Consider the following 23,722-nt stretch of genomic DNA (forward strand, 5'->3'; position numbering starts at 1 on the left):
GTTGATTAAAAACATGCTGAAAGCTTTCTAGAATAGTGCAGTTAGTGTCCTTGGTTATATTATTTGGTAGCATCCTCTCAAAGCTTCTGGCAAATAACGTTATTCCAGTTTTAACCTAGCGATTTCTTGAGCTTCCTGTGGTTTGTTAGTTTAAGGGCCTTTCTAGTTTTGCTGATTTGTTTTTGATATTCAGAAAATGTATGTCCTTCGCGACTGCAGTCCCGTTTCTTTTGCCAGCTTTCATTGATTAATTTTGTTTTATTGCTCGATGTATTTCATGGGTACAGTAATCTAGTTGGTGATGAAACTGTGCTCTTAAAGTCTTAGTTTTGCTTCCTTCTTCGCCCTTTCCATTCCATGAATTCATCTGTTGGACGGAACCCATATTACTTTCACTGTACAATAGTTTGACTCTAAGTTTTCGAGAGAACGGGATACCTCTTAAAGAGGTTTTCTCTGCAACTTTTTTCTAGAGAGCGCAACACATTGAAGAATTTGCTGATAGTGACCACTTTTGCGTTGTTGTAGTTTGAATCCATTTTAGTGCTTCGTTGATTGCCTAGAATTAGACAGTATAAATGAACCAGCTGTCAAAACAATCCCCCCCCCCATGTTGTATTCTCCTCCGGGATCACAACTACTGCTGCAGTTCGATTTGGGTCACATGACTTGGAGACGTCTGTACATATTTTGGTGAATTCTCTGAACCTCACGCCTATCTCTGAGAGTACTTTGGCCTTAATTTCCAATGGTTGTTCATCTTTGGTCCTGTACATTAGTGCATTTAGTTTTATTTTGAGGGTTTTGCATATCCATAGGGCAGCGTCACGGAATTTTACATGTTCTGCCTGGATGTTTGTGATAGCATTGTCTTTTATTGACTCATGGATATTTTTCCCCCGTGTTGTGTTCAGCACCAATTTACGATTAAATGGTTCATTGCATACCTCGATCACAGACACATTAGGGTGCGACATATCATGAATTTATATCCTGGTCTCATACCTAAGGATGAGTTCCTCTCGTCTCTGTTTTAGAGGTGGATCTCTTATTACAACTTGTAGCATGTACCAGAGTGAAGATGGCAACATATAACTTAGTGGGGTTTTTTTTGTCGCCGTCCGCATGACAGGTGACAATTAACATTGACATATAGGCTAGACCTGCAATAAATCGGTAAACCGCTATGAATTTGATACTATTGCTTGTGCATGATTAATTCTGAATTGAGATAACAGTTAAGGACATTGACAAGGCCAGGTTAATGTGCGATAAGCAGTGGAAAAAGTTCAAAGTATAAATAATTATCAGACGAGTTTTTACCACTGAAAATACGTATCCTAAAATAAGACTTTCCAGAAATAGTTATTAATAAAAGGCGTAATAAAGGGAATTATTGCATAACCTGGATAGATTGCGTTAATTTTGGCGGTTAGATAAAGTTAATCCTGACTGGCTAAGCTCTAAATAAAGGATGTGTGTTCCCCAGATGAAATTCAATGTTTTAGGTAATTTACCTCGCGAAATTAGCCAGTATAAGTTTCTTTGAAAAGGCAAGAAGGTGACTCCAGAGAAAAAAACAAGTATCTTTTCTCGTTAAGGGACGGGTGTCTGAAAGATCAGGGACACGGAATTTAAAGAAACGAATAGATTGGGCTGCATAGGAAAACTCGGATCTCGGAAAGCACTAGGTTTGTCTAAATCGCGTACAATCTATTCATTGATATACTTTTTTAGTTTTTTGTTTGAATTTGTACACTTTAAATTCATACATCAAGTTGGCTTGAATTCGAAATTTGATTCTTTGCCTTTATTTGTCTTGAATGTTATATGACTCGCGTATTGTAAGAATGTCATACATTATTCCCTTGATCGGGATGTTCGAATTTACTTATTTAAATGAAAATGGGAATCGTGTATTTTAGAAACTGTATGCATTAATTACGATGCGAATTGTGAGCATGGGGTACATTTATCTCTTTTAAATTATAAGAATTATGTAAGAAGTGAGTAATTCCTTGTTTATATTGTGTTATGCCAATAAATTGCAAATTAGCAACTATTGTACTCAAGACGTGAATTTCGTTAACTCATGTGTGTGATTAAGCTGTACATCTTTTAAGCAAGAAATCAGCTCCTACCAACCGACATTTAGTCCAGCTAATGATTTATAGCCCACAGTAGGACGTAATGCTAGTTTATTAAGAGGTCAAGGTTATGTAATTATTCTGATAGGAATCCGACTAGCCACTAGGGAGAGATATTAATTTTCTTGTAATAGGATTGTGTGTATCTCGCTGCGGACTGACCCATATTAGCCAAAGCTTCTGTTGAATTACGCTAAGACGATACAGTGGAGATGATTGGTCGATCCCAAAAGTAACACACCCTGAGTCTCACTCTGTTTAATATCATGATTTATCCAATTGTATCATAAGTCTGACAAATATTTAAACTGTTTATTTATCAATTTATCTAAATGAGGAAAATAGCTACATATATGTATCAAACAGTGGGGAAAGAGGAGACACCCAAGAGAACGAACTTGTTATATTCCTGTAGAACGGACGTAAAGAAAATTATCCAGCACACAAAACACAACCTACAACACAGGAATACCAAGGCATCCAAACCTCTCTATCTAAGCTGTATATACCCATATGCAGTGGAGCCTCGTTAATCCGGACTTGGTTTATCCAGAAACGTCGCTATCCGGACATAATTCAACGGGAACGGAATTCCTAAACGTTAATCTGCTATGTTAATTAAGAAATCCCCTTTCCAGATCCGGAAATCAAAATCGGGGACCAAAGTATGAAATTAATTTAAAACTTGTATCAATAATCTGGAAATAATATGTCCAAAAACAAGAACATTCGAAAAATCGCGTATGAAAATACAGTTAGTCAGATAAAAGATTCACCTACGCAAACTTGTAGGTGTGTCAATGTATCAATCTCTGATTGGTCAAATTCTAGTGGTATGTTAAAGTTATAAATTAATCGCGTGATGATGTTTCCGAAAAAAGTAGCGTGACCATATTGTAACCAGCGATTGTATAGTCACCGACGGGGGTGGGGTTAATAATTAATTAAACACACTGGAATCAAATTGTCTGCGCTTTTTTGACATAACGTATGGTAAATAAGTTAAATGAGTCATTAAGCCGCTTTGTTGTTTACCAATTGTATGTAACAATCACAGTTTATTGGTGGCTGTACAAATACAGTTGATTGATTTAAGCTGTTTTCAGTATAGGGCTTCATTGCCGAATAAAATGGGGATGTCATTTATCAGCTCATTAGCACCTATAACAGCGTAAAATACGAATTATAAAAATGACTGCATTTAATAGTTTACCATAACGCATTTAACTGCGAGATATCAGTTTGTATTAGTTGTACTTTTTACATATATCATGGAGACACCATCAACCAAGCGTGGACGAGTAGTGATACCGGCCAGCATAAAAAAAAGATTTGCCAACACAAAAAGATCACCCAAAACCTACTAAACCAGATATACGCCAGCATATTATAGCTTGCTCATCTTTAGACACTGGCATGTCGACAGTGTCGGACATCATTCAAAAACAAGGACAAATGGTTGTCCGTACCTGCCGACTCAGCAGACCTAACCCGCGCTCGCCACGCCAAATATAAACAAGTCGATGATGCCGTCTTCATGTGGATCACAGACATGTTGGACCAACACGCCACCGTTAACGATGAAATGCTCATTGCCAAGACAAAGGTAACCAGAGACCAACTCGACATCCCTGACTTTGCTTATTCTCGTGGCTGGCTACAACGCTTCAAGAATCGACGGTCATCAAACGCAGGTTGTATGAGGGAGAAGCAGAGAGTGCCAACATGAATATAGTACAGACCGGCAGAGAAGAACTACAGCAACTACTGCAAAACTACGACCCACAAGACATATTCAACCTGGACGAAACTGGATTGTTTTTCCGACTGGAGCCAAACTACATTTTAGCAACCCATAACATTAAAGGCAACAAAAAGTCAAAGGATAGGATTACCGTGATTCTCACTGCGAACGCAAAAGGGACCATCAAATTGAAACCATGTCATCACTAAAGTCAACAGACCTAGGTGTTTTGCAACCCAGACACATACTTGAGATACAGACACAACCGCAAAGCTTGGATGACGGAAGAACTTTTCATCGACTGGTTGAATGACTTCGATAGGCCGATGAGGGAAGCCAAACACAGCATCATCTTACTTGTAGACAACGCTGCAAGCCACATACAACGGGACATTCGATTACGCAACATAAAAACTACACTTCATTCCGCCAAATACAACGGCACACATTCAGCCAATGGACGCTGGCATAATACATGCATTCAAGGCTTACTACAGGAAACAACTGGTTAGACATTACATTGACTGTGCTGGGCAAGGCAAGGTTCAAATTGTGGACATTAGGCAGGCAATATATATGGTAATGACAGCGTTCAATTTGGGAATGATGTTCTTTGAATAAATTGACCTAATGCTCTGCGCTCTGTTGAAATGTATTTGCTCGTGTTAATGAATTTCTGTTCAGTACGTATCAAATGTATAACTTAACAAGTTAACTAAAAATAGCGGACACGTTTCGTCGGGTATTGCTTAAACACGTGGAAGGATAATCGATCTAACTGATACGAGTTTGTTGCAAGTAAACTGCACAGTATCTGCCAAATAAGTAAGTAATGAGCATTATCTATTTGCCTCTGAATACATATAAACAAGACAATTTTTACAAAAGAAACATAAAAAATACGAGTGGTAAACGGCTTGACGTGGACCACTACGATATCCTCCACAGAGCCAAACTATGTAAATTAATTTCTCAAAAGCCGTAGAGTAGAGCAAAAGTGGGGCTAGGAGTACAGCTACTGCATTTCATCTTACTAAATAGCAAGCGAAACAAAAAATATAACTAACCGTATTAGACGTGCAATATTGGTGGATCCCTGGTGTACCTCGAATCGAAATTTCATATATTATCTTCTCAGCAGGAAATTAGTACACGATAAAAAAAATAAAAGTAAGCATTTTGTTTTCAACTATTGTTCATGTTTTGAAGCTTATGAAATTCATAAAGGAAAACATGATATCCATTTGCTAGCCAATGGTTCCCCCAACCATATACTGGTTCTCTGGCTGAAAAGTAATTAGTGGCCTGATGTATGTACTAAGCATCATTTTATTTTACATTTTTGTGTAGTGACAATCTTACAAACCAGTTATGGGGGCCGCGAGTAGCCGAGTGGTCTAAAGCGCTCTCCGTTACGGATCACTGCCATCTCACCTCTGTCTGCGTAGGTTCGAGTCTCGGATTCGGCCAATGTGGGTATGTGAGAGAGCTTGCCAGTAGCTTCTCGAGGGTCGGTGTTTCTTTCCGTGGTTCTCCCGGGTTCTTCCTCCACCATTAATACTGGCCGCCATGTATACCCTATCGTGTGCTGAAAAATGGCGTTAAACCCTACAACAACAACAACAACAACAAACCAGTTATGCGCTGTACTAATTTGAATGGCATTCTACGCATACTGGATAATAATAAAAATTAACAATCATGTAATGCAGCAGCAGAGGGGGGGAACAGACCAAAACAGTTTTACAAGTAACCCCTTCCAGGAAACTATTCCTCGATAGAGGGCTTATTTCGACGAAATAAACCCTTCTATTCAGAATACAGGACAAAAAAAAATGTCCCAAAAAATTCGGAGAGTCTCTCCTCGAGAAATTTTTCGAATTTCCAGGGGAAAATGCAATACATTTCCGCTGGCAACTTGGGTTACTTCAATAAATCTGAAACAGTTTCCGTGGCGGGGTCGTTATTGAAAAATCCATGGGGTGGGTCCAGCCCCCTCTGCTGCTCAAATCCATGCGGGGGAATTAAATCATGAACAAATAAATAATGGCAAATATTGGCGAATCTCACGCATCTAGACTAGCACGAGAACGACTCGAAGCAATTAAAAAATTTATTCCTGTCCGTGATAGTGTCAGAGAAAAATTACAAGCAAGACAAGAAGCAAAAATCGAATTTGCAGCTGGCGCGGAAGAATTATTTAAGCCCGTTACAACAGCTACAAAAAAAGCCGCAACAGCCGCTGAAAAGGCAATATGGGGCGATATTAAAGAGGAGGAGAGAGAAAAGTTGGGTATTATCCCGTTGACTCAAAAAATAGCAAAAAGAACGAAGCAAACAAAAAAGATTTTACAAGATCTTCCGGCTGATATAGTTGCAGCTCAGCCTCCACCCGTCGCTGAAGTCGCTGAAGTCTCCGAAGCTGCTACACCCCAACCAGTAAAGGAAATTGTTAAACTAACTGCGAGATTTGATCCGAGTTTTATTAAATTTCTTAAAAATACGCCAGAAGAAAAATTACCTGAATTGATATTAGAGGGTTTATACAACAAAGAAAAATTTTTAGCCGAGAAATATAAGCACACGACTAATGATAATTTTGTTAAATGGACTTATCGTCTGTACTACGACACGAAAACGGTTAAATCTAACGATCCGAAATACTCAGCACTTATAAGCGCAATAAAGAAACTTAGCAAAAGTAGACGACAAGGACCTCCACCTCCCTATTCACCGCCACCAGAGAAGCGTCCAGATGAAGGCGGTGATGCTCTCGAAGATCTTGGCCTCCTTGAAGCTACAGGTAGTGGTCTTGGTGGTCACATTACTTGCCCTGATAATATCATCAATGACGTATCACGGTTAGAAGTTCTCATAGGAGGAAAACGTGCCGGAAATAATTCACCAGAAATAACCAATGAAGCCGCAGATATCTGTCAGAGACTATTTCAGCGTGGCATTATGGATATCGGCATTTACCGGGGACTCATTGATGAACTCGCGGATGGTTACTACAGCGACTAGCAAATTTAGTTAGAGAAACAATAATTAAATAAAATGATACTACACGATTCTTTTCGCAGACCAAGAAGTGTCAGAGTAGTAAACTCACGATTACCAGTATACGAGGTTGTTTACGGAGATGGAGTCGGTGATGTTGTTAGGGATTTAGTCACAAGAATCGCTCCGAAAGCTGGACCGTTAGCAAAACAATTCGCGATGAAAGCCGCTGATGTTGTCAAGGATAAAGCCATTGGCACTGTTGGTAGTCTTGTCGGGAAAGCATTTCAATCAATCAAGGATCGACTAGCACAGCTGATACGAAAAAAAAACCCAGTCGAGAGGTTGGTGCCAGTAAAACTACCATCCACTGAAGCTATGCCGGCAAATGTTAGTAGCGTAGTAAATAAGGCCGTAAATCAGAAATTAGCTGAGATCGCAACAGCAGGAATTACCTCCAAAGCGTTGCAAGATAGTGTAACTGCTAATTTGATAGCTGGTAGTGGTTTCCGGTGACGATAACATTTTAATTAGATCATCACAAATAATAATAATGTTTGCACGAAAATCCAATGACGCGTTTGATATGTCCAAACCAGTACTTAAAGATGATTCTGTACGTGATTTTCAGTATTATTCTTATGAAGCACGTGATCCTAACCAACGCGGAAGAATTGAACTACGGGTCCAGGATACAAGTAGATACTTCTTGCCCGCTGAGGCCTTCATCGAAGTTGAAGGTAGGCTTTTAAAGAATGATAACACTAACTACGGAATCGGCGACCGAGTTGGATTTGTTAACAACGGCATCATGGCGTTATTTAAATCCGCTATTTACATGATAGATGGAAAAGAAATTGAAACAATTCATGATAACGTCGACGTTGCCACAACAATTCTCGGGTTGGCGAGATACTCGGATGATTACACCAGATCAGCCGGACCATCAATGATGTTTGCAAAGGATATAACCGACATCCCCGAGAACAGGAATGTAACGATGAATGCCGTCGGTGACGCAGTTGCATCGATGAACGAAAATTTTAATTTGGGTTTTGCAACACGTAGATCGATGTTAAGTGGAGATGAAGAGTTCTCAGGTGTGATTCCATTGTCTCACATCTTTGGATTCTGCAGAGATGTCCATAAGGTCATATTCGGTGCCAAACACACAGTTGTACTTGTGCGAAAACCTGATGATAATGACGCTATCTGGCGAGATGCTGCTGTTGCCCCTGGTCAGGTAATACTAACTAAACTGTGGTTGTGGATGCCAGTGTTGTCTCCGTCAATCACCGAAGAACAACAACTGTTGTCTTTCATGGACACGGGCGGTAAATCACTGCTATCCTGGAAAACAACAACCACAGACGTTATTCAGGGTGATCATGGCGGGTTGTTTACATGGCATATATCATCGCAACAGGGAGTATCAGCACCACGACATATTTTCATTGCATTTCAATACCGTGTTAGAATAGATAACCAGGAAAGAAATCCAATGGTATTTGATACACTTGGAGTTTCTGAAGTTTCGTTGAGAATAAATGGGCATCAGGAGCCATCTGAGGATATATTAATAGATTTCGAACATCATCGTGTCGCACGCGCGTATCATCGTCTGATGTCATTTATGGGGCGCGACCTTAATGTAGACACTGGCCTGCAAATATCACAGCGAGACTTTATGAGTTTATATCCGATTTATTACTTTTCGCTGGAACATCTTGATCTGGTTAAACAATCTGTTGTCGACCTACATTTCCGAGCTCGTGTAGGTGTTCCTGCTGGTGGTTACAGAGTGATTGCTGTCATACTCTCCGATAAGGCAATGCTGCTTGAAGGTGTTGGCGGACGAATGAGGGTCATCGACGCTCCAATCGAGAATATGTAACGCAATTAAAATCAAACTTATGATATAATGTCATACAGTCATGTTAATGTCACCTTGACTTCCGGTCAGACAAAGAAATTGCAATCGAAGAACGCAAGCACGTGCGGGACATCAATAACACTAAAACGAGATCAACTTGTTGGTGGTCCAGACAAGCTGTCGTTGACTAATACTCAGATTAAACATTTTAATAAGGCACTAACAGCAAAAACCGGTGTCCGACTTAATTTCTCTGCTGCAGCTATCAAGGACATGACTAAAACTGGTGGAATATTTCCTCTTCTCGCAGCAATACCGGCGTTGATTGCCGCGGCAGCACCAGCCGTAGCAAAAGCCGCAGCACTCGGTGCAGTTGGAACTGCAGCTGGAATGGCACTAAAAAAGGCAACGGGAAAAGGATACAAGAAAAAAAAGGGACGCGGTCTAAGACTACCAGGAACTCCCGCATCATGGTATCCAAAAAATTTCTAACGCTGAAACACAAAGTGTCCCCGATGAGCAATTTTGATTTACTCGATGCTGTTAAAAAATTGCGTGTAAAACATTTCAGAGGAGTATTTATGCGAGATCAATTACCGACGCGGCCGAATAATCCAGAAACTGGCATTATCAATCTCGACAACAAAGATGGTCCGGGAACTCACTGGGTTGCTTACGCGATCGATCCACGTGGAATTATCTATTTTGATTCGTACGGTTTAGCACCGCCAGTTGAGTTTCTCAAGTATGTCAGCAGATTTTCTAATGTTCCAGTGTGGCAGTCGACGTTACCAACACAAACATTAATTGATCCGCCCATTTGTGGGAGCGAGGTTTTAAATGTTCTTGATGCAATCTCAAGAAATCCAGCAACTCCTCCTCATAAAGTAATGTATGAATATACCGCATCGAGAAATGCTAGCATTTGAAAAACAGCAATAAGAATAATGGTGGATATTTACGGAAGACCTTTCACACGAGGAGGTAAACCAAGCACAGATGCTGATCTCTCAAAATATGCGACCCGAGATGAAGTCGATAATCTTTTGAATCTAGCCGGAGTTGACCCAGATGAAGTTGCTATTTTCCAAGACAGGCAAGGAAAACTAAGAACGAGCAACATTAAGTGGAATGATATAATTCGCAGAGTTCTTGGAGCTACCAAGGATAACTTCGTTGCATTTAGTGATGGCGGCCGGATCAAGGACTCGAATATATCAATCGCAAGCATCAAAGACAGTATTGATAAAGGTGTTGATAAATGTGTGAAAAAAGCCGGTGACACGATGACAGGCGAACTCAGCATGAACGGCAACAAAATAACCGTTCTAAAAAATCCGGAAGGTCCCGAAGATGCCGCAAACAAACAATACGTAGACACCGTTGATGATAAACTAGCCACGTTGCGGTCAGAGTATGATGTTCACGTGAACGGGTTTAAAAGACTCCAAAGAAACTTGCAAAAAACTAGTGAAACCGTGGATAAGTTCTTTGGGCCTCCTCCAGTCGTCGATGTAAAACTCGCTGAAATCAAAACCAACATTGACACGATCAAACAAACACAGCAGGATATCGTATCGGGTATTCCTGAGATCGTTAACAAAACCAGTTTGATTAAAGTTCCCACTGGAGTTACTCCGGGGCATATCACCAACATCGTATTCACGGTATCATCGGGATTCGCAACATGGTCACGACAAAATAGCACTATCAAATATACAGCAACAGCCACCGGTGTTTACAGGTTGTCTGTGTTTTCAGCCGCTAAATTTGAAATCTTCACAACATATCCTTGGAGACATTCCACCGATAAGTATTCCGGGGTTGTAACCGTAATACTAAACAGCGGAACCGAGGAAACATTTATGCTTGAAGCCGAGGACGATAGTTTAACAGCAACATCTTACTGGTTTTGTTTGGAATTCGTCGCAGAAACGCCTAAATTGGTTACCGCGTAATTGAAAATCGGCAGCGATTTTTAAATAAATGTCAACGTTGAAATCCGAAGGATTTCCAGATGCTCAACAATATCGATACAATCAAGTCCGTGAGTGGCAATCTGAGTTAAAAACTGTCATCGAAGTAACCAGTCGAAAGGTAAAAAAATACCGCAGACGCATAACAGTGTTAGACATTACGGTTTATTCAGTATCTGCCGTTGTAGCATCCGCGGGAGTAATACTATCAGCGGTCACTCCGGTAATTGCAGTCGCGGCCACAATCTCTGTTTGTACGACCACTACCGCGGCAGGAGTTTTCGGCATCATAGCAAAAAAAATATCCTCGTGTGCTAACACAAAATTACACGATTACACGACAAAATTAAATACAGCCACGACCGCATATCAGAAATTATCATCACTGATATCATCATCGTTAGACGTGCAGGGTAGCGACGCCGCGTCGATATCAGATTCTGAATTCAAACTAATGTCAGATGCGTACAATGACTATTTGAAAACTAAACAAATAAATAATGTCAATAGAACTGCTTCAACAAATAGTCACAAACACAACACCGGTAAGGACCACAATGATCTCAGTGTCCTCGACGACACCAGAATTTGGTATTAATTTTCGAACTCCAATTCCAGTGAGTGAAATCGCGTTAGCAAAGCTCAGTGTGTATCACAGCTGGCCTAATATCAGGTCGGCATCATTTGGTGATCTGCAGCCGAATAATTCGTTCGTGTTCGGGAAACCCAGCGCGGGCCCGGAACAGGGTGAACTTGAATGGGATACAATTACGCTACCCCCTGGGAGTTATCAGATCGAAGAAATCAACAATGAGATACAACGCCAAATAAAACGAATCACCGGCAAGGAAGCCAAAATATCTATAACAGCTCATGAACCAACGCTGTCTGCGGTCATTGAAATCTCAACACCGGGATACGCCGTGGATATTTACAACAGCTCAATTCGGACCGTATTAGGATGGCCACGATCCCGACCCGAGGTCGAACCGGGTCCACCAAAACCTAAAAAATCGGATTTTATGACCGATAAGCAAGACCCACACGACCTCGTCGGGGATTATTTATTATTTTCAGATCAATTACAATCAGGAGAAGCCTGGTTTTCAACATCACCTAGAATTCCCGTAGATATAATAGGGGCAGCTTTCACGGGCGGGAAATACCATCCTTACCTTCCAGAAGATATAGAAGCTCATTTTTTTAATCCGATCAGACAAGCACATAAACAACAGCTAGAACTGTTGCGAGTATATTTTCAAGATTATATTTCTGATTTAACAAGTTCGCGCGATAAAATTATCACGACCACAGAAAAACTAAACAAACTCGCATCCTCGATGGAAATCATAAATCTAAAAATAATTCAGTATCTACTGAATCTCAAGGGCGATGACGGAAACGAAAAAAGATCCAAGTTCGCATCCCAATTTGGTATTCCCGTGGAGAAGATTTCAGAATTTACACTTCCTGGATATAACGCGCACACGCTAAGAAAATCAGTCTCTGATCTCATCGCGGAATCTTTCGAAGATATTTCTGCCACGTACACGCGAACAAAACCACAACCTGTTATTCTCAAGCACGACAACAGTACAGCATCCGATGGCAGACACATCTCACCCGGGATCGTAAATATCACAGATGTTATCGCGGTCAATCTTGTATGTGACGTCATCGACGGTAGCTACAGCGCTAGCGCTGACACAACGACGGCCCAACAGGGGTTTATCCTGTATACGTTCACACCAAAAGACCCCCCTGGTTTTCTGATTGTGCAAGAACCAATCAATGTGGTCTATCTACGGTGTAATACCGTGTGGTTGTCAACGATAAATTTCAAACTCACCGACCAGAGGGGAAATTTGTTGGACCTGCGTGGCGAGACTGTCTCCGTGAACTTACTGGTGAAATCCTAAAATGCTCTTCCCGGTGGTTCGGCATAAGTTATCGTTGGAAACTCGAAGAGTTTCTCCTCGAAGAGTTTCTCGTGCTAGCGCGCATTTAAAAAAAACGGTTGTATATAATGTATCAATGTGAATACATTCACGCACGAGTTCATATTCATGATAAGCAAATTCTTTACGAGGCAATAAAAACCGCATTTGGAAACTCAAAGAGTTTCTCGGGACAGCCCCCGGAACAGTATTTCCCCGTTAAAATAATCGTTGACGTGTATGGTGACGAAGACTTCTTGTTAAGTCCGTCACAATTAACAGAGCTACAGCAAAATCATATGATCATAGTTTGGTGTCAACGAGAACAGATTATGAACTATTCTCATTGTTGTATTGATGCTGAAGCGCTCGAGCAAATCCTGAAAATGTAAAACATTTCCAAAATCTGAAAACGCCCCTGGAACCGTTAACGGTTCCCAGAGAAACTCTTCAAGTTGAGAAATTCAAAGAATTTCCAGGGCAAAAAAAAATAATACACTTTTTTTTTACCCGGAATTCATTCCCCGATGTGCTTTACATTTGCGGAATATAATTCCCTGGTGTGAGTCACACTCGGTGGTATTTATACTTGGGCGTCACAAATACTAGTATTCGTAGGCATTTCCGCGTCTAGATTCTTTATATACCCTTTTAACAGTCTCACCCTGGTGTTAATTAATTTTCGAGTCTCATACTCGGATGACAATCCAAGCCTGATCTTTTCAACTGCATGGCACAGTGGAATAAATTCAGATACCTGATTTTCAGTTATCGACGCAAGTGATTTGTAAACGTGATTCTGTATATTTTTAATGAACCTATAACACGCAGGGAGATTGTTCTTCCCCAACCGTGATAGCTCATTCAAGGATTCAAAATCTGACATAATTGTTTCAGTGTCTAGTAAAATATTAAAACCCCGCTGTTGTAATTCTTTAATTTCAACAAGTATGGTATTTATGTTTTCGTGATTCATATTATTATATATTTTCATATTTTTAAATGCATGAGAAGTCCCTTGGACTTCCAGAGAAATGCTTTACTGAGCGATGCTAGCACGAGAAACTCTTTGAGTTTCCAACGATAACAAAAACACACACATAGATAAGCGGTTATCACTGGAAACACTTTGTGTTTCTACCCGGTACTCTTCACCGGGTTACTGTTCTTTGTTAGGATTTTTTTTTGTGATTGCATTTACAGGTATTATACTGAGTTATCGTTGTTTGTGTCAATGATATAACAGAATGAAATCTTCTGTTTGAGCTTCTTGGAAAATGCTGTTTTGTAGATCCCATCTGCGACACGCTGTACAACAGGTGAACAAATACCGAAATACCTACCGGCGGCGCTCATTGATTGAAATATTATTTCTTCACCTGTAATTGCGTTTATAGATTTAATAGCTCTTCTTGCAACTGTTTTACAACGCCCTGTGTTACCCAGTAGGCAGTTCTTGCTCTGAGTGACCATGCGAAGATTGTTTATGGAGTTATCAAGTATGTTACCGTTAATGTGATCAATGACAAACCCCTTAGGGATCACTCCAAAGAAACATTCGTAAATAAAACGATGATATAAATACTTCTTTCCGTACGCGGCAGTAAATCTTAAATAACCACCATTATCAACTCCACCAACTGGTCGTCTTCGCGTGCAGTGTCTCACTATGCCATCTCGGTTTGCCTCATAATTTGGAATAGTTGGATGTGGGACGAATTCTTGATTCATTATACTATAAGCAAATCATTTGTCTAATTCATAATTTGTCTGAAAACTTATTTATGTAATCACGCTCCGAGAGAGTGTTATCACAGTCTGGATTTTTTTTATCATAATACCGTTTTAGTTCTCGATAGCGTTTTCCACCACACGCTGAACATAATTGCGTTTTTCCTCGTACTCCAATGCCGCATCTGATACACGGTATCGGTCCTAGACTCCCACCGCGGACCTGTTGAGCATGTTGTCCACAGTATTCGCCTCTGCAACGTCTGCTACACGGCGCTGATGAATTTAGTTTAATCCACTTGCATTGGTTCATTATATATAATATTTTTGTCTATTTAAATACTTGTCTTAATTATAATATGGAGGAATTTGAAAGACTATCCAGAATAAAACCCGTATCAGGTTCTCGATTCGATCTTGACCGGTTAACCGCTGATCCACGACGAAGAGAGTTAGCAACGGTAATTGGTGTTATCAAGAACGCCAAAGAAGAGTTTCGTCGTGATGGTGCCGCACACACGTGGTCTTCGTATAAAATTATCCCCGACGCGGGCATTTCTCGTGGCCGTATCATTGATGCTACCATGAACGATACAATCGCGCGTAACATAATTGGGTATCTCGACGATAGAAGATATTTCATACAGATAAAATTTATTGTTGGAGTCGACGACGGAAAGTGGATTATCAGAGACAAACTAGACCCTGTTCTTGATGCCAAGGGGGTTCGTGGAAAAACCGTTCTGTTAAGTAAAGACTCAAACCCGGGAGTACTTGTTGGGATTGATATACCATATTATGCCAGAGCGTATCCTGTGACCGCAGTCATTTATGGAATTTATCCGATGAAGAAACCAAGCGTTGATAAACTCAAACCGATGAAGGTGTCGCCGTTGACAGAGTCAAAGATGAATTGTGTAGCTGAGCGAGTAATGGAACATTTTAAAAATGCAATGCGAGGAAACGGCCTAACACCGCTAAGACAAACTAAAATAACAGCGTGGGCGACACGAGTAGCGGATAAAGGAGCGTCAATAAATGATGTTGCTGAGCTAGAGCGATTACTAAAATTTCCTATAACGGTTTCATCGTTAACCGGTGAGGTATTGTATGAGTGTAAATACAATTCCCGTGGAACACCAATAACTATTATCGATCATAACAGTCACGCCTGGACTGACTCGGTTAGGATATTCCCGCGAGACCGTGTTGTGAAGTATTATCCGGAATTGCCGAGCAAGGGAACCGCTAGCGGGGAGAGTGCGAGGCACTCCACGGGTATGTTTGATTTTATTTATCAGATAAGTAAAACCGATCCGGTGTCTGTGTGGTTATTCAGAAGTAGTGAAGATGGAGAATATGATCAGTTTGTGAGACCCGACGGGGAAATATATAGAACAACGGCGTTACAGCAGGAAATGAAAAAACTCGCAGAAAAATATCATGCGGGCAACACTGATACGTTACTGACACACTGTTTTACTGTCCCGGGTGTTGCCGCACATGTAGCCCGGGAACGAAATTCATGGAGACCAACTCCGAAAAGTTTTCTTGCGGATATCCAACAGAGCTGTGTTGAATACGGACACGGCGGTTTGTGGAATACTCGATATGATCACCGCGGTATGATATCCGTGGACATGACGGCGTGTTATCCAGGAAGTTTCCTTGGGCGTGGAGAATGCAGCGAATATTTTAAACGGTTTGGCCACGTTACAAACTCGATGACAAGAGTTGCTGTAAACGGACCATTGCCTGATTTTGACTTGACCGGATTTGCTTGTGTGTCGTCGTTTAAATTCGCTAAGGATTTACATCCTGTGTGTTATGTTTGGTTTGGCAGACATTTCGTTGAGAAGCGATGGGCACCGATAGTGTTATTGCGATACATGCTTGACAGTCGAATATTGTTGTCGCTGACGGTCAGCGAAGCGATTATATGTTATTGTCGTCAAACCGAAGTTTGGTTGCCAACTCCAACGCCGGTTACGTTAGAAGAAGTCATCGAAGATTGGTCACGAGAACATCCAGAAACTTCTATCGACGCTATCATCAAGGAAGCTCCTGAAGTACTTAAAAACAAACTCAGAAATGACGAAAGCACAGCAAAAGATCTAGGACGAAGAATAATAGGGAAATTCACTCAAGGTGGAGCGTATGATCATAAACAACATCACAGTCGATTAATCATGGACAAGACTGAATTGGATCTTGTTGTCGCTGATGCAGCCACGAACAACATGTTCTGTAACCGCGAAGATGTGTTTCTGTCAAACGGGGAAAAACTAGGAACTGTTTTTAGTTATATCGACGGAGAATCATCTCAGTACACACATTTGAGATCTTCGATGCTAGCTTATGTATCCATAAATTTGTTGTCGATGATTAATAGATTCCCTGTTGTCGCAGTGAGAGTTGCAACGGATTCATTTTATATTAATAAAAAACACTTAGCGGTGTTGAATAATGTTATATCGGATGATCCATCGTGGGGCTCGTGGAGAATAAAGAATGAAATGTTACAGGGATATTGTGAATCAGCTGACGTTGAAATCGTGGATGAGTATCGCAGCGCAGAAATGTCTTCGACGGTTTCGTTGTTGCCGCCGGTGCACGATCCTGTTACAAGACACAAAACAGTTTATCTGAACGGCCCTGGTGGTTCTGGTAAAACAACTCGGGCGATTGAATTATTTCGCGGTTCTGACTTGGTCGTGCTGACTCCCACACACAGACTTGCCAGGGAGATGAGACAACGGGATGTTAACGCGTGCACGTATCACAGTTTTTTCAAATACAGCGGCGGCACGTGGACACCTGAACGAATGGGAACGAAATATATTCCCGAGAAAATCATCTGGGATGAGATAGACACTGTGCCGTTGGATACATTAAAACAGTTTCTGGATTGGTTGCTAAAGAAAAATACCGCAGTGGTGATGTGCGGCGATCATGGTCAACCACCGCCATTTACAGGTGAATCTCCACACGAGTGGCTGAAAACTTTTGTAGATTATTATGAGGAAATAACTAACGATGTTAGAGCACTCGATGAAACGCTGAAAGAGTTTAAGACACTGATCAGGCTACAAACCAATAAAGTCCAGTGTGAGATAATGCGTGAAATAATTCCAGAGACTTCGCTGAGCGACTTTTGGGAAACGTGGAAACCAAGTGATTTAATTGTGGCAAGTAGAAAGATAGTCAGGGACACACTTCAGCAGCGGTTATTTCAGTTACATCAGAAGAAATTTCCCATGTTGCCAGTGCCGTTGTGTTATAGACCAGCTGATACGCGATTGCAGAATATTGATGTTGATATTCCAGGGCGCCTGACTGCGTCGGGTCCGGAGAAACAGAATTTAGTATTAAATGATATTGTTATCGTTGATGTTGATGCTGTCGAACAGGCACTGAAAATGAGCAAATCCCCGTGGACGCTAGGATACGCTATGACCATCCACAGTTCGCAGGGACTAACTATTTCAGATACAACAGTTTGGATTGTTGATGATCGCATCGAGTGGTCAAATTTAGTTTATTTAGCCGTGTCAAGAGTAAGAAGGATAGCTCAGTTACAAAGAATTGTATTAGATGATGTTATCAACGACAGCATCAACAGATCAATCGCTAATGATACAATAAGAAAGAAATTAGCCGGTTACAAACAGAGCGACAAAAAAAATGGTAGAGAGTTTGATCCCAAACAAAGTTTGGATGTTGAATTTGTAATACAATTACAACAACAGAAGAATAATCACTGTGCGAGTTGTAATTGTTTATTGCTGTGGCAGTATTCGAAAAACGACCCAAGGCAATTCACCGTAGATAGAATAGATAGCAGTCGCGGTCATACACGTGAAAATGTGATGTTGACCTGTCTTGAGTGTAACCGACGCAGGGGGGTTGCTGCAGTTATTTAAATGATTGAATCACTTCAGTGCGGATCACTTTAGTGCGAATCACTTTAGTGCGAATCACTTTAGTGATCGGGGTGGTAATTGTGTATCCGTGGGAATCACCTGAAGTTGCTCGCGTGTGAATCCACGCTGAGGAGCAGTTGAATCTAATCTGTAGATTGCGTTTCTCCCAGTTGATCTTGTTATGCTGGATATCTTATGTGTAGTAACACTCCATGTGGGATCGGTTGCTCTTTTTTTTCCTCCTTCTAGTTCGCCTGGTTCGTATAAATACCTAACGGTGACATTACCCAGCAGTGGGGACGCTAGCGTCCCTGGCTGCGTTGAAACATGTCCGCGTTCACTGACGCGGGGTATATATTTTTTTGTGATTGCATTTACAGGTCTCATGTTTGTTGTTCTGGTAATTTCATTATTCAGCGCGGCTATCACGTTTGGCAGTCTTGCAACCCATTCACGAGATCTCGTATCGTAAATGAATTCCCTCGCGTACTGGTATCCGAATAATCTCTCAGCGAGTGTTCTATTAAATCGCTCAACAATTGCCTGATCCCGATGAATTTCAGTATGCCCTCGTCGTATAACAACGTTATGCTGCTTTGTCAGTGATGATACCGCGCCCTGAAATTCTTTACCAGGATCAACTTGTAATAATCGGGGCCAGCTTAGAGGTCCTCGCTGATAAATTCGTTTAAGCGCAGAGGCAACTTCAGCGGCTGTTTTAGTCGCTAACGGTTCTGCTTCTTTGTATCTACTAGCAACATCAACTACTGTTAGCGCGTATTTGTATGTTTTTCTACGGACAGTATCATGAGGCAGGAATAGTATGTCAGCCTGATGAACTTCATTGGGCACACTAACATCAAAATGTGCAAAGTTGATTTGTCGAGGTGGTGGTAAGTAGATTTGCCATATTGCTTGTTTTGACAGCCATTTTTTGGCAACCTCGCGTGTTACTGATGCCGCGTTGGCGAGTTTATTAATTGCTGAGTTACCTCTCCAGTATCCGATTGGGGAATAATAAATCGCTTGCATTTTTATTTAATTATCCAGCGCCTAATACTAATTTAGATTTCATCGCTGATCTTACTAACCAATTAGCGAGTGACTCCTTAAATGATTTATTTTTTATGGCGCTTAGTGCATGAATTAATTTCACATCCGCGATATGCCTGTCTTCTAGATCTTTACTTCGATAAGCAACATCATGTATGTGACACGCTGCGTCGATAGCGTTTATCGGATACTCTCCCGGTTTTGGTTTAGATTGTTCATCAAGTCTGATATCTAGTCGGGTCCCTGGACCGCAGTAATTGTATCCTGGGAGATGCTTTTCTCCGGGATACTTTGCCCAGGGAGTTCCGGGGAGCTTTCCAAGTTTGGCTGCAATGTCACCTCCGCTAAATTCTCGCTTTTTTTTTGAAATCTAAATTTTTTTGTGCCACATCGCGCACACTTACCAGAAAGTGCTTGTCTGTTATTTTTTGTTGTAATGGTTGTTAGATCATTCGTAGGGGTTCGTGCCTTACACTTCACACAATATAAATCCATAATTATTATTCCTTATATACAAATGGAAATTACAGATTTTTCTGCGACGCGAAGAAAGGAGCCAGTTAAGCATAATTCAGTGCTACCAAACTCTATCAGAATGATCATCATAGGACCGTCAGGATCGGGTAAAACGCAACTGCTGTTAAACATGATAATGAAGTGGATGAAGTGGGATAAGCTGTATTTGGTAGCACCATCTGTAGATGATCAGCGATGCTATAACGTTATAAAAGATTTTAATGAGAGTGCAAAAGCGCTGAGTGAAGACGGCGAGGAAGTAGTTGAATTTATCACTGATATCGAAGAAGCTCCCAGCGTTGAAGACCTTAACGGGGAAATAAATAACCTAGTAGTGTATGATGATGTGATGCTGGACAAGCAAAAAAATCCTGCAAGAATATTTTCCCGGGGTCGTCATAAAAACACCGATGTCATTTATGTTACTCAACGTTACACACAAATACCAAAGGTAATCAGGGATAACTGTAATCTTCTTGCTGTGTTTAATGGAGTTGATGTTCATACGCTGAGAAATATTCATCAAACCTGGTGTAGCGGCGATATGGATATTAATAAGTTTAAGAATTTCTTTAGTCGCGCTCAAAGAAACCCGCATGGATTTGTGACAATAAATTTACACGACCCGCGGACACGATACCGTATCGGACTTGATACATTGTATGGTTAACATAAAAATGATTTCCTTGGAAACTCATTTCGTAGAGCAGCAGGGGGGGCTGGACCCACCCCATGGATTTTTCAATAACGACCCCGCCACGGAAACTGTTTCAGATTTATTGAAGTAACCCAAGTTGCCAGCGGAAATGTATTGCATTTTCCCCTGGAAATTCGAAAAATTTCTCGAGGAGAGACTCTCCGAATTTTTTGGGACATTTTTTTTTGTCCTGTATTCTGAATAGAAGGGTTTATTTCGTCGAAATAAGCCCTCTATCGAGGAATAGTTTCCTGGAAGGGGTTACTTGTAAAACTGTTTTGGTCTGTTCCCCCCCTCTGCTGCTAATGCCGACCGATGACACGAATGAGTGTTGTATTTAATATTTTTTGTTTTGAGTACTTTGCTTCGTGTAAGAAACCGGATAATACTTTTTTCAATTTTATTTAAGATTGAATAATGGTGAATTTCTATTTACGTCCTTTGTTTAGAATCAACGAAATGATGATCAATCAAAAACGTGTTGATGTTAATCAGTCCTGAGGAACTTGTACTGCAAAAAAATGTCGTTTTTTGTCAATATCAAGCTGTGATATTAAAAAATATAAATACAAAAAAAGAACTCATCCAAAATATAGTTGAAAATATACGTGTTCAAAATCTTGTATTTTAGGAGATATGATTCTTGACGCAAGTGTTATTATTCTTATTAAAACAAAATGGAAAATGTATGCTGGAATGATGATAAGGTCCATGTATGTTTCAAACAGAGACATGCACTTGTCAGAATGAGGCAAACAATGTGACAATGTGTTCCTGTGAGATGAGCAATGCATTCTCAAATAATCGAAAATGGGAGGTAACCGATCCGGTCTGGCTAACACGTTGACACAGAGTTTTGTAACTTATAACTAAGCCATTTACAAAGCACCATGCACCATACCCGTGAAGAATGATAGATTCAATGAGACAGAAAAGGAAGCACTTTTCATTAATTTCGCGTCATGCCCAGTGAGAAAAGCACATACAGGAATATTTGGATTTGGATTTTTTTTACGTAGCTTTTACAAATTTTCAGTCATATTGCTACGATGTCTGCAGTGTGGCACTTTATAGTGATGTCTAGCACTGGGGCATCATGCCACAGACATGTAGCATGATGTCCCACCCAGTCACATTATTCTGACACCAGGCCGACCAGTCCTAACACTAACCTCTTAATGCTGAGCGCCTAGCGAGGGAGCTGTTAGTTCCATTTTTGTAAGTCTTTGGTAGGACTTGCATCAGAGGCGGACGCTCTAACCACTAGGCCACCGGAGCGGTCATAAAGGAACGATATGGAACAGATAAAATATGAACGAAGAATACTGAATGTGTTGCGAGGTTATGAAAAAAACATTATTAATATTCAGTGTGATGACATATACAATAACGCAATCAACTTATGAGATGGGAAAATTAATCTCAGCGTTGTTATATAAAAAGTAACTGAAAATAACAAGGCGAATAGTGTGGTGACTCAAAACAAACTGCGTCTATTTTACGTTTCATACATCTAAAGATGTTAAATGTGCCTGAATGCAGATATAGCTGTTCAGTTGCACATTGGTAATAAAAAATATGTGGGCAATAGAGGGTATATAAGAAGTTAAACTTCAATTTCAGAGGGAGGTAAACAATATGACAATTGCGTCAGATTTAAAAAAAAGAAAAGAAAAGATATGTTGATTGCATTTCCTTATAAATCAAGTTATAACAGTAAAAGATATCCGTAGTTGTCGTGGATATACACACAACACCCACCGATACAGGAATACTAATTAATTTCCCATAAGACTTAAAGTCAATATATTAATAACCAAAAATTAATTCCGGCATTAGCCTGGTACACAAATCGCACAAGATTCCATATATTGCGTTCCCTAAAATTGAATTTCAGCCTTGTAAAATAGGTATTGCACGGTACTTATTATTTTGACTCGTACTTTGAAACTGAGAAAACCCTTCTGTCTGCACCTAATTGCATAGTCCCTCATCAAGAGACATACGCTATTTTTTCAGTGGGAAATTAAATACACGATATTAAATTAAAGATAACGATTTTGATTTCAGCTATAGTTTAGAAAAGTCAACTAAAGGGAGAATCTAACATTATTTATTATTCAGTTTGTTATGTCCTTCGCAGTAGACGTGCTGGATGGATGTAAAACAACTAGTGTACCCATATCTATATCCAAACAACTGCAAGAAAAACTGGTAATAAATGCAGCTTTATTTTCAAACTGTTTGTTTAGTCTTTAGTCTATTGCCTAAACGGAAATTCTCTTTTGCTCCCCTAGTTTTCTTTTCAGAAAGTCACGTACACCTTTAATCTCTATCGATTCAGTTGTTAACATCTTATTTTGATTATCCTGTTTAAAACGTTTGATTTTTTTTCCTGATTATTTATAATGCCACATTTTTGATCAAATTTTCAATCAGCTTTAATTAAATTACAGTATGCATCATCTATACTTAAAAGCTTGTTCAATAAATTCTTTATTTCTCATCCACTAAATCTTCACATAGTTGCTGTGGTGTCTCAAATTCCTTTTTAGATGCATTAGATTATGTTTACAAGGGTATTTAACAATGAACGAGGACAAATTAAGACATCCTATTAGACATTTGTCAATGCTATCTCAGCTAAAAGATCCAAATCAATGTAGGGTGTTGTTAAACTTGCAGTAATATAGTTAATGATTATATTACTACCCATGTACGATTTGTATATAATTACGGTCATAGTTAATAGAAAATACATTAAAGCAAACGGCAATAAATACTTTACGAATTTTTATCTTTTCAGTTGGAATCACTTTATTTACTACGAATGTCCAGCCAAATATCGTTCCATCACAACGTTTTGAAAACTTCAATAAAAGAATATTAATAGAAATCAAATGTGTTCTAAGTATATTGTCCCGTGTCTATAGAAGTAATAACCGCGGTCATTAATGGAATGTCTATGACATAGCCAAATCGTTCAGGAAATCAAAGGTAGAGACTCAAATATGTCATCCAAAAGTGTAATATATCTGTACACACACATCTACGTGTATATGAAGTTAACAACCTCAATTGTCACAATTTACTGTGAAATCGTGCAGTAACAGTAACACGTCGGT

The 23,722-nt window shown here is 40.1% G+C and overlaps 1 long non-coding RNA gene across 2 annotated transcripts; it reads left to right on the forward strand.

The window, feature by feature from the left end:
* The first annotated feature begins 1,560 nt into the window (after positions 1 to 1,560).
* LOC149807804 (uncharacterized) lies at positions 1,561 to 23,519 on the forward strand. 2 transcript variants are annotated; one of them, XR_016417373.1, is made up of 3 exons: positions 1,561 to 1,691; positions 22,741 to 22,811; positions 23,404 to 23,519. It is a non-coding gene; the product is annotated as an uncharacterized LOC149807804 (long non-coding RNA). The 2 variants fall into 2 exon arrangements; XR_016417374.1 differs by having other exon boundaries at positions 1,581 to 1,691; positions 22,722 to 22,811.
* Positions 23,520 to 23,722: the final 203 nt, after the last annotated feature.

This window comes from Sinohyriopsis cumingii, chromosome 1 (assembly GCF_028554795.1).
Source record: "Sinohyriopsis cumingii isolate HCF-2022 chromosome 1, ASM2855479v2, whole genome shotgun sequence".
In the NCBI taxonomy this organism is placed as follows: domain Eukaryota; kingdom Metazoa; phylum Mollusca; class Bivalvia; order Unionida; family Unionidae; genus Sinohyriopsis; species Sinohyriopsis cumingii.